The sequence below is a fragment of the Peromyscus maniculatus genome, chromosome 1 (assembly GCF_049852395.1).
Source record: "Peromyscus maniculatus bairdii isolate BWxNUB_F1_BW_parent chromosome 1, HU_Pman_BW_mat_3.1, whole genome shotgun sequence".
Taxonomy (NCBI): domain Eukaryota; kingdom Metazoa; phylum Chordata; class Mammalia; order Rodentia; family Cricetidae; genus Peromyscus; species Peromyscus maniculatus.
Window position 1 is genome coordinate 166,061,318 of NC_134852.1, and position 16,662 is coordinate 166,077,979.

Consider the following 16,662-nt stretch of genomic DNA (forward strand, 5'->3'; position numbering starts at 1 on the left):
TATTCCTCTAATATACAAATGACAAATATACAGAGAAAGAAATCAAGGAAATAATAACATTCCTAATAGCCTCCTAAAGATAACCTGGAATAAATATAATCAAGGAGGTGAAAGACTTGTACAATGAAAATATTAAGACACTGAAGAAAAGAAATTGCCAGCAGTCTTTTGAGGGGGTATCTTTGTGGATCTCCGTGGGCCTCCCTAGCTCTCTGCTTCCTCCCCTTCTCACCTTCTCATGTGGTCTTCATTTACCATGGTCTCCTATTCCTTGTTCTCCCTCTCTTTTCTTGATCCAGCTAGGATCTCCCACTCTCTTTCCCTCGACTGTCGCCCTTCATTGTTCCCACTCATGACCAGGCTATTCATGTAGATCTCGTCCATAGTGGTGCCATAAACCCCATCCAAGGACTGAGGAATCTGAAGGCAGACATCCACGGCTGGGCCCCTGGTGGAGCACTGGGAGTCTAATTAGTGAGTAAGAAGAGGGTTTATATGAGCGAGAATTGTTGAAGCCAAGGTTGGATAAAGCAACGGGACAAATAACCAAATGAATGGAAGCACAGGATCTATGAACCAAAGGCTGAGGGGCCCCCAACTGGATCAGGCCCCCTGAACGGGTGAGACAGTCATTTGGCTTGATCTGTTTGGGAGGCAGCTGTGCATTGGTGCCAGGTCCTGGGCTCGTTGCATGAGTTGGCTGTTTGAATCCTGGGACTTATGCAGGGACACTTGGCTCGGTCTGGGAGGGGGGAATGGACCTGCCTGGACTGAGTCTACCAGGTCAACCCCGGTCCTCGGGGGAGACCTTGATCTGGAGGAGGTGGGGATGGGGGGTGGGCTGGGGGGAGGGGTGGGCGAGAGGGGGAGAACAGGGGAATCTGTGGCTATTATGTTGAACTGAATGGTGTTGTAAAATAATAATAATAAAAAAAAAAGAAATATTCCAAAAAAAAAAGAAAAGAAAAGAAATTGAAGAAAACACCAGAAGATGGAAATACTACCAATGCTAATGAATTTATAGGATAATATAGTGAAAATGACCATTCTATAAATTCAGTGCAATCCTCAAAATTTCAGTGCAATTCGTCAAAACATTGATAAGCCAATCTTAAATTCTAAGGAAATATAAATAAGTTAGGATAGCCAAAACAATCCTGAATGACAAAATGATTGTTAGATATGCTATCATCTCACATTTCAAGTTATAATACAGAGCTATTGTAATAAAAACAAAACAGCATAAAAATGTCATAAAATGTACACATTGATCAATGGAAGAGAACTGAGAACCCATGTATAAGCCCGCACTCCTATAGCCCCTCATAGTCGACAAAGAGGCCAACAATACACTTTGGATAATAAGGCAGCATCTTCAGCAAATGGTATTGGTCAAATAGGATGGTCACATGTACAAAATGAAACTATATCCTCATCTCTCACTCTTCAGAAAACTCAGCTCCAAATGGATCAAGGAACTCAACTTAAGACCTGATGCCCTAGATCTCATGCAGGCAAAAAATTGGGGAACAGGCTTTAACTGATTGGTGCAAGAAAGGACTTTCTGCAGGACCCCCAATAGTGCAAGCATTCAAATAATAATTAATAAATGATAGTTCATTGTCTTAGTTAGTGTTTCTATTACTGTGATGAAACAGCATGACCAAAAAGCAAGTTCAGTTGATGGATATATAGACTTTTTTTTCTTTTCCAAGGTATCATGACTAGAACAGCAATGCTTTATGTTAAGATACAGTGTTCTTTGAACATATGCCCAAGAGTGGTACAGCTGAATCATATAGTACATCTATTTCTAGATTTGTGAGGAACATCTATACTGACTTCCATACTGGCTGCTTTAGTTTGCTCTCTCATTAGCAGTACACATGTGCTCCCCTCTCCTCCATCATTTTTACCCTGTATTTATTATTTATTTCTCTTTTAATCTCAGCCATTATGATTGAGGTAAGGTGAAATATCTCAGTAGTTCTAATTTGCATTTCTCTGATAGCTAAGGATGGCGAATATTTTCAAAATATGTTTTTCAGCCATTTGTTTTTATCATTTGAAAGCTCTGTTTAGTTTCATGCAAAATTTTTGAAATTTGAATGTTTGTTTTCTTTAGTTAGTTTTTTTAATTCTTTGCCTATTATAAACATTAATCTTCAGTCAGCTGTATAGCCTTGAAGACTTTCTCCCATTCTGTAGGTCACTCCTTTGCTTGAATGATGGTGTCCTTTGCTGTAAGAAGGCTTTGGTTTCATGAGTGGGTTGGCTGGTCTTATGTCAATTTGACATACAAACTAGAATTATCTGAATGAAGGAAACACCAATTGAGAAAATGCCTCCATAAGATCTGACTGTAAGGCATTTTTTCTTTATTTTTTTCAATTTATCTATTTTTTAAAAGTTCTTGTTTTTCATTTTACATACCAATCTCAGTTCCCCCTTTGTGATATTGTGTTCCCCAATATATTGTGCACCCTATTAAACTTATCTGGGGTCAAAGAACAGAACAGCCACTAGATATAGAGGCCAGAAAATGGTGGCACACACGCCTTTAGACCTAGCATTCCAGAGGCAGAGATGCCTCTGGATTTCTGTGAGTTCAAAGCCACACTGGAAACAGCCAGGTGTGGTAACAAGAGCCTTTAATCCCAGGAAGTGTTGGCAAGAAGCAGAAAGGTATTTAAGGAGTGAGGATGAGAAACAAGAGTCTGTTAAGCTTCTAGGCTTTTGAGCAGCACAGTTCAGCTGAGAGACATCCCGTCTGAAGAAACAGAATCAGCTGAAGAATTGCCAAGGTGAGGTGGCTGTGGCTTGTTCTGCTTCTCTGATCTTCCAGCATTCACCCCAATACCTGGCTCCAGGTTTGTTTTTATTAATAAGAACTTTTAAGATTCATGCTATACCCCTTCCTCCCCTTCTCCATCCCCTCCCCCAATCCCATTCCCATCCACTCCTCAGAGAAGGTAAGGCCTCCCTTGGGGAGTCAACAAAGTCTGGCACACTAAGTTGAGGCAGGACCAAGCCCCCTCCCCACTGTGTCATGGCTGAGCAACATATTCCACCCTAGGGAATGTGTTCCAAAAGCTATTTCATGCACCTGGGATAAGTTCTGGTCCCACTACCAGGGGCTCCCCAAACAGATCCAGCCATATAACTGTCACCCACATTAAGAGGGCCTAGTTTGGTCCCATGCATGTTCCCCAGCTGATAGGCCAGAGTCCATGAGCTCCCACCAGCTTGGGTCAGCTGTCTCTGTGATTTTCTCCATCATGATCTTGACCCTATTTGCTCCTGTGATCCCTCCTCCCTCTCTTCAATTGAAGTCTAGGAGCTCAGCCCAGTGCTTGGTTGTAGATCACTGCATCTGCTTCCATCAGTTACTGGATGTAGGTTCTGGTATATTTACATAAAGGAATATTATTCAGCTGTTAAAAACTTAAATTATAAGATTCACAGGTAAATTGATGGAACTGAAAACAATCAATCATTTTGAGAGAAGTAACCCATAATCCAGACCCAGAAAGACAAATGCAAATTCTTCTCATCTTTGTGAATGTTAGCTTTAAATCTTTAGATATGTGTGTTTCATTTGGAATAACATCATGGGAATAACCAACATCATCGTTTCATTTCATGTGTGTTTCATTGTACTCATGGAAGTCAGGAAATTAATAAGGAGTCATAGTGGAGGAGTTTTCAAGTTGGGGGAGATGGAATACTGTGGTATAAAGAGTTGAAGGGCAATCATGGAACAAGAGTGGTTAAATGGAGTAGGAGATAGAAGCAGGGTAGAGGAGGGAATTAGAAATATGTGGAGAGGCTGCCGGGTGGTGGTGGCGCAAGCCTTTAATCCCAGCACTTGGGAGGTAGAGGCAGGCAGATCTCTATGAGTTCGAGGCCAGCCTGGTCTACAAAGTGAGTTCCAGGAAAGGTATAAAACTACACAGAGAAACACTGTCTCATTTAAAAAAAAATAAAGAAGAAAAAGAAAAAGAAAAAGAAAAAAAAGAAATATGTGGAGAGGTAACTAGCACTAAAAGCCTGTTTTAAAAAAGCTATATGCAAATGTATTGCTTCCTAACATACATACACAGTGAGAGAGAAAGGCAGGGGGTATAAAATGGCATTACCTACAATAGGGAGACAATGCCCCTAGCAGATACCATGAGCTAACAACAACAACAAAAAAAAGAAGTACCAGGAATGGGTTACCTCTCCTGGCTTCGTTGGCCAGTAAGGTCCTGTAGAGTCTCCAAACATCTTTTCAGTGTTTGTGACTATCCTCCAGAACTTGATGGTAAGACCCTGCTGATGAAGACACAACATATTGGAACCATAAAATATCAAGAATTCAAGCTGGTACTGACCTGGAAGCTTCATCTCTACAGACTAGATTTCATCATTGGTAAGTGTTATGTAAGCTACTGAAGGAGAAAAATAATCATCAATCTTACCAGCTACAAAAGCTTTGAGGTAAATAATGGCTGTCTTGTACAGACATGCCACTGGCACAATAGTGGCAAAAACATCATGAGACTAACCATCATCATCATCAACAACATCATCATTATTATTATTTTGGATTTAAGTCTTACTCCACAAAATGAAACCCATGCCTGGCACCATTATTAGGCCAACAGCCAGTGTCTAGACAGGTCATAGGCATTAGAAAAGAACACATTACTATTATTCTAGACAGAGTATTAATGATCTTCCTTCTTATCATCCGTCACAGTCTGGTGTAACACACTGCAGTGAACTACCGCCGCACTAAGCTTGAAATTCCATACTGAACATCTAAGAAATAAGAAATGGAAGACGTAAGGAGTGAGTGAAGTCCTGAGTGAATGTGCTCTTAACATGGGCATACTCATATCAATGACCCTAGCCTCAGACCGATAGGAAGATCGCAAAGTCTTCTCACTAAGGTGAGTCTCAGAGAAAAGGCAAAGCCTTTCCCGGAGGTCCTAGTATGAATGTTGATCGTGTGCTCAGTAAATGCACACTATAGCTTTCTTCCCTGAGATGTTATGGCCTAAAGACTGCTCCCCTAGAGGGACTGCTCCTACCCAGATTAGCTAAACCTGTCTCTTTGATCCAACTACACACTATAAAGCCCATCTCCTTAGTTAGCTGTACATAATAACCTCACCCCCTTATTCACTATATACGATAACTTTGATTCTTTCTTCTGTTCAACTCTATATAAACATACTGAATACCTAGGGTGCTGAGACTTCTCCATCAGAGAGCCCAGTCTGCTTGACCCCAGATGTTTCTGTGCATCTGTCTGTGTTTATCATTTCTTCATTTCTTCATCACCACAGTCAAGTCTAAGTCCCTGAGGCCATACAATGATGCACATAACCATGATCTAGTATGAGTATTTCCTGAGCCATTGAGTTAATACATAAAATGATGACATCAAGTAAGTCATCTTTTACATCATCATCTCCATCATGGAGAAACAATTCTTCCCATCTCTAAAATATACAAGGAGCATCTTCCCTTCACCACAACTGATTGGCAGTCTTACTAGACTTGAAAGAATTGAGATGGTCATCTTTGTACTTTTAGAACTTTGCTTTACATCATTCCCACCCAGCAACCCCTGGCCTCAGAAAACATGGAAACAATAATGCCACAGTGCTCTCTGGTAATGCAGTCTATGTTATCTGAGTGAACTTAGACAGAAACTTGGTCTATTTTAAATACACCACATTATGAAAATCCTCAAGAAGTTGAGCAGACATAGGGAGACCATTTCACTCAGTTCAACAAAGCAACAATGGTTGGAAGCCTGCACAGCTTTGAAAAGTAGATGGAACACTGCGGGTCTTTCCCCTTGTGGAGGTAAGAAGCGATCTTGAGCAAAACCATAGAAATGGGCATGCTAGACAGGTAGGTACCTCACAAAATCTGAGAGTTATCCAGCTGTTGGATAAAGCCCACCATGCTTATGGCATATAAAGAGGCAAAAAAGGAGAGATAGCCTGGCGGTGGTGACACACGCCTTTAATTCCAGCACTCGGGAGGCAGAGCCAGGCAGATCTCTGTGAGTTCGAGGCCAGCCTGGTTTACAGAGTAGATCCAGGACAGGCACCAAAACTACACAGAGAAACCCTATCTTGGGGGGCGGGGGAGATGTAAAAGTGATGAAAAATAAAGATAAGTTCCTACTAAGCAAACTCTCGAAAAGAATTTCCTATAGAAACAAAAAAAAAAAAAAAAAAAAAAGCAAGGACATGGTTGCCACCCCCATCTGTAATGAAGACAGCATTGACTTGCAGATGCTCACATTTGCTCTCTCTATCTATTTGCCACAAGGCAGGCATCTCTCTGTTTTTTCTTTCTGTGTACTTTGTTCACTGTTTTTTCCTTATAACATTATGTTCTGTGAAACGCGCTTTTGAGAAGTGCTGAGATGCAATATACAAATTATAGGGAAGAAAATAGTATTGCCTGAAAAGCAAACTCACACAAGGAAAAATTATTTAATTTAATATTGTTAGTAAAGAAGAGAATAGCATCAAAAATAATCAGAAAACAAATTGTGATATCAAATATAAGAAACTCCCTTCAAATGTAAAAAGGGGACAAATCTTTGCAAAAACTTGGCAAATAAAATAAGACAGTAGAAATCAAACCTCCTTGTTACCTTTGTCCCCCGTAGGGAGACGGAACATCCGGAATAGAAGCCTAAGTCACACACAAGAATACATCACACTGCTAACTTAAGTGTGTCAAGATCACAAAACATTGTCACAAATCATTGGAGACCAAAGAGGTTTAAAAACTCAACTCATTGAATCCCAGAGAGTGAACAGAACAGTATCATAGTAACTTGTGAAATTTAAAGTCTACGTTCTAAAATTCTAAGAAAGCTGTCTTAAGACATCAACAGGTGAATATATCTAAAATGACTCCAAATAATTATTTTAAGAACAACTGAGCAGCCAAATCAAAGGACTTGATCATATCAATAAAAACATTATCTGTAAACATCTGAGTAAACTTTTTATATGTTTAATTTATTTTTTATCAGAGGAGTATTATTTTCCATGCAAAGAGGTGAGAACATCAGTCTTAGAGAATTGACGTGAATTCTTAAATGATTTATTCCAATGCATGAAGGAAGCTGATTTTGACACTACTCTTAACACACTAAGTTTTCACTGTAGTGTATAACGGCTAGAAGAAAACGATGTAAGATTGCAAATGCTTCATGGGTAAGAGATATTCAAGACACACTATGATTTTGGAATATTCTTAGTTTGATTTTAAAAGATAAAAACAAAGTATTGTAAGCATCTGGGGTGGGGGGAAGCACAGTTAGCGCTGAAGAACATCTACCAAAGCATCAAACAGCCATTAAATGAACAGATATGCTAGGTTATCAACCGTGGCGAGAAAATTTAAATGACCCTTTTTAAGCAGATTTTTTTAAATGAAGGCGTGATGTGAGTAATACAGTCTTTAACAGCAACTGGACACTCTTATGTCTCTTAAGATCATGTAACTCTTTCACTTTTAGGAAATCTAGTGATATCTGTACTTAGAACACATATTCAAAACCTTACATTTTTAGAAAATACATTTCTTTCCACTGTACATGAGACATAAAAGCATTAAATGATAAAATTCAGAAAAGCTTATGGCTCCCAAAAAGAATTGTTAGAACAAACACAGGTTATTAGAAAACTAAAATGGGAGAGCTCTATATGAATTTGCATATCTAATTCTATTAAAATTCTATTAAAGTTATAGTTTGAAATACATTTATATTTTACAATTTAATCATAGATGATAAAGTATCAGAAATAGTACTAACTTTAAGAATATATTATTTTTTAAGTCTTAAGAATGAAGGTGAAACAAATAATCTTTTTAAAAGAAAAAAAAATGCCTGGAGTGGGCAAGATGACTCAGTGGTAGACACTTGCCACCAAGCCTGACAATGACTTGAGTTTGATCCCTGGAAACCACATGGTGGAAGAAGAGGATTGACTCTTGCAAATGTGCTGTGACCACCACCTGTACATGATGGCATACATGTGCATGCACACACACACAGAGAGAGAGAGAGAAAGAAAGGCACAAAGTAAACAAATAAATGTAAATTTTAAAAGGAAAGAATGAATGATAAAGTGGTGAAATGTTTCTAAGATAACTAAACAAATTCAAGTATTTAAAAAAACAATGAGACAAAAGATGTAGAAATACAAATAAACAAAATGTAAATGAAATATGGCACGTAATGAGTGCAGCATGTGTTTGTATGATGGATACTAAAATACAAGTTCAGAAAACAGAACACATTTTCTGAGTCTGAGAGTAAGACAGTCTTGGTTGAATACTTTGATTAATGTGGAAATAGTATATTGATTTACCTAGAATGATATAATTTAAAGTATAATAAGTGAACACTTATTACCAAAGGAAATTATTAAAAGGTTTATCTAAAATTTATTTTCAAATGCAGTTAAGCCAGGGGCTAGTGATGTACATCAGTAATACAGTGTTGCCAAATGTGCTCAAAACCATGAGTTCAATCACAGCTCCAGGGGAAAACACAAAAACGAAAAGATCTTCCTTTCCTTCCAATGCTACAGAAACTACTCAGGATTGGGTTGGAGCTTTTGTTTGTTAGGTTGGGCTTTTTTCATGAGCTCAAAATCCCTAAGGCTAAAACTAGAAACAGAGCACAAAAATAAACTCACTTACTAATTAAGTTACAAACTGAAATTGTTACTACAAAGGATTTAGCCATCATGACTAATTGGGGATTCTGGGGATTATTCCAAGAATTGAGGCATAGGATTGCAAATTCTCAGATATTCATAATGTAGTAATGAGGAAAAGAAAAATAGTTAACAATTTAATTGTTCACCTGTTTCAGTAACATTCACTATCCAATTGCTCTTCAATGGTTTTTCAAAAGCAGAAAACTAGAAGCATATTTTTCCAGTAGTTGTTCTATAATTCAGGAAGCAGGCAAAAAGAGGCAGATGATTAGAAAGCAGTCATTCTGTTATGGTTAAAAAAATAAGTTATCTATGCAGAAAACAGGTGAAATATATTATACACTTCTTAGGATTGATAAGGTCAATGAAGTGATCAGATACAAAATACACAGTTGTTTTTCAGATAAAATATCAAGAAAAACAATACATTAGCAAAATTAGGAAAACCTTAATTAGAACTGTGAAGTTTCAACACAAAGAAAACATTAAATTTTCCTGAGAAATAAATTACTTATATAATGATACTGGATATTGAAAATATTCTGATTATATTTCTGCAAACCAGTATAACATTATCCTGGTTTAGTCATATAAACTAACTGCAGGTAGCATAGACTTTAGAGACTTAGGGAGTTATCTTATGGTAGGTACCTAAGGCACCTTATGGCAGGCACCTAAGACAGGTACCTGAAGTAGGCATTCAAGGAAGATACCTAAGACAGGTACCTAAGGCAAGCATTTAAGGTAGGCATCTAAGTTGGGTACCTAAAGTTGGTATCCATAAGACACCTAAGGCAAGCATCTAAGGCAGGCACCTAAGACAGGCATCTAGTGCTAACTCTTGTGGGAAAAGCAACTATCTCTGAAATTTAAGTCATACAATTGCCCACGTTAACATTTCCTCCAGGTAGAAGCCACAGCAACTGGATAGGGACTGTATGGAATAATGTGAGGTTTCTTTCATGAGTTCCATTCATTACTTCAAAAGACTGTAGTTGGCTCTGAAGAGCTTTCTTTGTTTGGAAAAATGCCATATCAACCCACTTTGATTTTGATCTGGACACAGAGACATGGATCAGAAAAGACTCAAACTTTCCTGAAAGTCACAGTATCCTTAGTCACTCAGAGGTGAGCTATGAGGAATATGTCAAGGAGTAGCATAGTGAGCAGGAAGTCTGAGCCCAAGCAGGGACAGAGCTACGTGAAGAATGAATTCACTGTTTACCTTCCTGGACACTTTCAATAGGAGTGTCTAATGCTCTACTCTGAATGCGTTGCTACATAGCGCTACATTGTGAAGCTCTGTGTCTCCTGTCCACTCCTCTAACTGAAATCCTACCTTTGGATCACCCAGAATTTCAATAAGGAACCACTGCCAAGAAGTCCTTTGTGCAGGCAGCACTGGTGGAAATCAATTAAAGAAACGTTACTCCTCATACAGGTTAGTGTGGGTCAGAGAGAACATCTCAGAAAAAAAAAAAAGTTCTTCATTAAAAATAGTCAGACGGTGGAAGAGAATTGAGTAGATGAAAATAAGCCTCTTGGAAAATGTACAGTTCTTGAGGAAACCTTCGACTTTTGTGTGGACCAGGGAAATTTTCTCAATTTCATAAAAAGGTTGGTGGGCACTAGGACAGAAGTCCATAGCTGAATTGCTTTCCCCTTCAGAAAATTCTCTGAGTTATGAAAATGAATTCAAATACAGCTGGATTTTCCACACATTACTTTAGTCTTTTCATTTTCACAGAAGCAAGTTCAATTCCCTTTACCACGAAGTTCTGTACAAACTCCTGTGACATTCTGAATTAATCAGCAGAGCTACTCAAAATCACTCAGCAAAGTGGCTTGCTGACCACAGTAAGTCCTGCTTGTCTGAATTTCCTAATATATTCTGAAAACTTACAGTCAATTTGCTATGTAGGAAAACACAAAAGATTACAGCAGTGTGTCCACAGATACTTACAATGCTAGAGGAAGCCTGGTAATGGTTACAAGTACTTGAGGAAAGTTATCTTTGGATGAAAGTGAGCATTTCATCCCACTCTGAAATGGACTAACTCATCTCCATCTGAGTCTATACTCCCTATGAAACTTTCTGACATAATTTTACAGTGCTCTGATTTCCGTAGCTCCTTGCCTGCTATAAAGCAAAGTGTTATCTATTGATGGAAACTAACAAGCTTCTTAACCATTGAATTTCTCATTGTACATTAATAAATTTATATTCTGACTTAGCCATTTTCTGTGAATTTATACCATTCACAGACAAAAAAATAACCTGAATGCCACTCAATACAACAGCAAAGTCAAGATTTCATGGCTGCAATAAGAAAGACCGCATCATGATTAAGTAAATACCTGTTTCCTTACTTGGGAACAACACATTCCACTGCCATGTGGAGTCCTCTAAATATCAGGAAAGCCTTAGAAGCAAAAAGGGAAACTGTGATAACTGTGGGTAACATGAGGAGCCACTGATGTAGCAGGAATCTTAACAGTTCTTATTAATAAAATCAAACCTGAGGCCAGTTATTGGGGTGAACACTGGAAGAACAGAGAGACAGAACAAGCCACAGCTAACCTCACCTGGTCAACTTCTCAGCTGATCTTGTTTCCTCAGACTGGAAGCCTCTGTGTCCTCAAATCCGAATGGCTCTCAGCTGAACTGTACTGCTAGAAGCCTGCAAGTTTAACCAGCCAAATGCTTAACTGGCCAAATGCTTCTAGTTTCTGGTCCTCGCGCCTTATATACCTTTCTGCTTTCTACCACTACTTCCTGGGATTAAAGGCTTGCTTTCTGGGATTAAAGGCATGATGAGTCACCATGCCTGTATGTATCCTTGAACACATGGATTTCTGCCTCTGGAATGCTAGGATTAAAGGCGCGTGGTACCACTGCCTATCTTTTATGTTTAATATTGTGGCTGTTCTGTCTCTGACCCAGATTAGTTTATTAGCATGCACAATATTTGGGGGAATACAATACCACACACTGGAAACTGCTTTCTGCTTTTTTTCCACAACAGACTCAGAAAGTCAACATCAACGTACAGTTCAGTTGGTACCTCCTCATCAGACTGACTTGCTACCATTAGCAAATCAAGTTGTGTCCCCAGGGGGAGGGAAAAAATAAAAATCACCATTTACCACTGTTTGATCTTAAGCTGATTGTGTGTGTGTGTGTGTGTGTGTGTGTGTGTGTGTGTGTGTGTGTACCCAACAGATCCCTGTAGCAGCTCAATGCCTATGAAGATACAAGAAGTCTATAGAACACCAAACAGATTAGACACCCAAAAAAAGTCCCCTTGCCACATAATAATTAAACAACTAAACGTACAGAATAAAGAAAGAATATTAAGAGCAGCAAAGGAAAAAGGCCAAGTGACCTATAAAGGCAAACCCATCAAAATCACACCCGATTTCTCAATGGAGACTTTGAAAGCCAGAAGGACCTGGACAGATGTAATGCAGACACTAAGAGACCATGGATGCCAGCCCAGACTAACATACCCAGCAAAACTTTCAATCATCATAGACAGAATGAACAAGACATTCCAAGACAAAGTCAGATTTAAACAATACTTATCCACAAACCCAGCCCTACAGAAAGCACTAGAAGGAAAATTCCAACCGAAGGAAGTCAGATACATCCTCGAAAACACAGGCAATAGGTAAAGCCACAGCAGTAAACCCCAAAGAAGAGAAGTACACATACACTACCACCAAAAATTAACAGGGATGAACAATCACTGGTCATTAATATCCCTAATATCAATGGACTTAATTCACCTATAAAAAGAAATAGGCTTACAGAATGGATACGAAAGCAGGACTCATCTTTCTGCTGCATACAAGAAACACATCTCAAATTCAAAGACAGACACTACCTAAGAATAAAAGGCTGGGAAAAGACTTTCCAATCAAACGGTCTTAAGAAACAAGCGGGTGTAGCCATCCTGACATCCAACAAAATAGACTTCAAACTAAAATCAATCAAAAGAGATCAAGAAGGGCATTACATACTCATCACAGGAAAGATCCACCAAGATGAAGTTTCAATTCTCAACATTCATGCCCCAAACACAAGGGCACCCACATATGTAAAAGAAACATTACTAAAGCTTAAACCACATATGAAACCCCACACATTAATAGTGGGAGATCTCAACACCCCACTTTCACCACTGGACAGATGTCCCAAATTGAAACTTAACAGAGAAATAAAGGACTTAACTGATGTCATAACTCAAATGGACCTAATAGATATCTACAGAACATTGCACCCTAACAAAAAAGAATATACCTTCTTCTCAGCACCCCATGGAACTTTCTCTAAAATTGATCACATACTTGGCCACAAAGCAAATCTCAACAGATACAAAACAATTGGAATAACCTCCTGTGTTCTATCAGGATAGAAACAAAGATAACAACACAAAAAATTAATGAAACAAAGAGTTGGTTCTTAGAGAAAATCAACAAGATAGACAAGCCCTTATCCAAACTAACCAAAAGACAGAGAGAGAGAAAATCCAAATCAACAAAATCAGAAATCCAGAGAATCATCAGGTCATATTTCAAAAACCTCTACTCCACAAAACTGGAAAACCTAAAAGAAATGGACATTTTTCTGGATAGGTACCACATACCTAAGTTAAATCAAGACCAGATAAACTATTTAAATAGTCCAATAACCCCTAAGGAAATAGAAAGAGTCATTAAAAGTCTCCCAACCAAAAAAAGCTTGGGACCTGATGGTTTCAGCGAAGAATTCTACCAGATCTTCAAAGAAGAGTTAATACCAATACTCTCTAAATTGTTCCACACAATAGAAACAGAAGGAACATTACCAAACTCCTTCTATTGGGCTACAATTACCCTGATTCCTAAACCAAACAAGGATACAACAAAGAAAGAGAACTACAGACCGATCTCCCTCATGAACATTGATGCAAAAATACTCAATAAAATACTGGCAAACAGACTCCAAGAACACATCAAACAATTATCCACCATGATCAAGTAGGCTTCATCCCAGGAATGCAAGGGTGGTCAATGTAATACACCATATAAACAAACTCAAAGAAAATAAAACACATGATCATCTCACTAGATGCAGAAAAGGCATTTGACAAAATCCAACACCCCTTCATGATAAAAGTCTTGGAGCGATCAGGAATACAGGGAACATACCTAAACATAATAAAGGCAATTTGTAGCAAGCCAACAGCCAACATCAAATTAAATGGAGAGAAACTCAAAGCAATTCCACTAAAATCAGGAATGAGGCAAGGCTGTCCACTCTCCCCATACTTATTCAATATAGTACTTGAAGTTCTAGCCAGAGCAATAAGACAACATAAGGAGATTAAGGGGATACAAATTGGAAAGTAAGAAGTCAAGCTTTCCCTATTTGCAGATGACATGATAGTATACTTGAGTGACTCCAAAGATTCCACCAAGGAACTGATAAAGCTTATAAACACCTTCAGCAACATAGCAAGATACAAGATCAACTCAAAAAAAATCAATAGCCCTCCTATATACAATGGACAAAGAAGCTGAGAAGGCAATCAGAGATACATAACCCTTTGCAATAGCAAAATATGACATAAAATACCTTGGGGTAACACTAACCAAACAAGTGAAGGACCTATATGACAAGAACTTTAAGTCCCTGAAAAAAGAAATTGAAGAAGATGTCAGAAAATGGAAAGATCTCCCATGCTCATGGATAGGCAGGACCAACATAGTAAAAATGGCAATTTTACCAAAAGCAATCTACAGATTCAATGCAATCCCCATCAAAATACCAACACAATTCTTCACAGACCTGGAAAGAACAATACTCAACTTCATATGGAAAAACACAAAACCCAGGATAGCCAAAAGAATCCTGTACAATAAAACAACCTCTGGAGGCATCACGATCCCTGACTTCAAGCTCTACTATAGAGCTACAGTGATAAAAACAGCTTGGTATTGGCATAAAAATCAACTTGTGGACCAATGGAATCGAATTGAAGACCCTGACATTAATCCGCACAGCTATGAACATATAATTTTTGACAGAGAAGTCAAAAGTACAATGGAAAAAAAAAAGCATCTTCAACAAATGGTGCTGGCATAACTGGATATCAATGTGTAGAAGGCTGCAAATAGATCCATATCTGTCACCGTGCACAAAACTTAAGTCAAAGTGGATCAAGGACCTCAACATAAATCCAGCTACTCTGAACCTGCTAGAAAAGAAAGTAGGAAGTAGTCTTGAACGCATTGGCATAGGAAACACTTCCTAAATATAACACCAGTAGCACAGACACTGAGAGAAACAATCAATCAATGGGACCTCTTGAAACTGAGAAGCTTTTGTAGAGCAAAGGATACAGTCAACAAGACAAAGTGACAGCCTACAGAATGGGAAAAGGTGTTCACCAACCCCACATCTGACAGAGGACTGATATCCAGAATATATAAGGAACTCAAGAATTTAGACATCAAAACGACCAACAGTACAATTAAGAAATGAGCTATAGAACTAAACAGAGAATTCTCAACAGAGGAAACTCAAATGGCTGAAAGACATTTAAGGAATTGCTCAACATCCCTAATCATGATGGAAATGCAAATCAAAACAACTTTGAGATACCACCTCACACCTGTCAGAATGACTAAGATCAAAAACACTTAGGACACTTTATGCTGGAGAGGATGTGGAACTAGGGGGACTCTCCTCCACTGCTGGTGGGAATGCAAGCTAGTACAACCACTTTGGAAATCAATATGGCACTTTCTTAGAAAATTGGGAATCAGTCTCCCCCAAGATCCAGCTATACCACTCTTGGGCATATACCCAAGAAATGCTCAATCATACCACAATAGCACTTGCTCAGCTATGTTCATATCAGCATTGTTTGTAATAGCCAAAACCTGAAAACAACCTAGATGCCCTTCAACTGAAGAATGGATAAATAAATTGGGGCACATATACACAATGGAATACTACTCAGCAGAGAAAAACAATGACATCACGAGGTTTGCAGGCAAATGGATGGATTTAGAAAAAATCCTCCTGAGTGAGGTAACCCAGACTCAGAAAGACAAACATGGTATGTACTCACTCATAGGAGGATACTAGATGTGGAACAAGGATGACTGGACTGCTACTCACATCACCAGGGAGGCTACCTGGAAAACAGGACACCAAGAAAGACACGGGGATCACCCAATGACGGAGAAATGGATGAGATCTACATGAACAACCTGGACATGAGTGGGAGTAATAAAGGGCGAGGGTCGAGGGAAAGAGAGCCTGTGGGAGGGGGAGATCCCAGCTGGATCAAGAACAGAGAGGGAGAACAAGGAATAGGAGACCATGGTAAATGAAGACCACATGAGAAAAGGAAGAAACAAAGTGCTAGAGAGGCCCACAGAAATCCACAAAGATACCCCCACAATAGACTGCTGGCAATGGTCGAGAGACAGCCGGAACTGACCTACTCTGGTGATGGGATGGCCAAATACCCTAATAGTCGTGCCAGAAACCCCATCCAATGACTGAGGGATCTGGATGCATAGATCCACAGCTAGGCCCCGGGTGGAGCTCCGGGAGTCTAATTAGCAAGAAAGAGGAGGGTCTATATGAGTGAGAATTGTTGAAACCAAGGTTGGATAAAGCAAAGGGCAAATAGCCAAATGAATGGAAACACATGAACTATGAACCAAAGGCTGAGGGGCCCCCAACTGGATCAGGCCCTCTGAATAGGTGAGACAGTTGATTGGCTTGATCTGTTTGGGAGGCATCTAGGCAATGGTACCGGGTCCTGTGCTCATTGCATGAGCTGGCTGTTTGAAACCTGGGGCTTATGCAGGGACACTTGGCTCAGTCTGGGAGGAGGGGACTGGACCT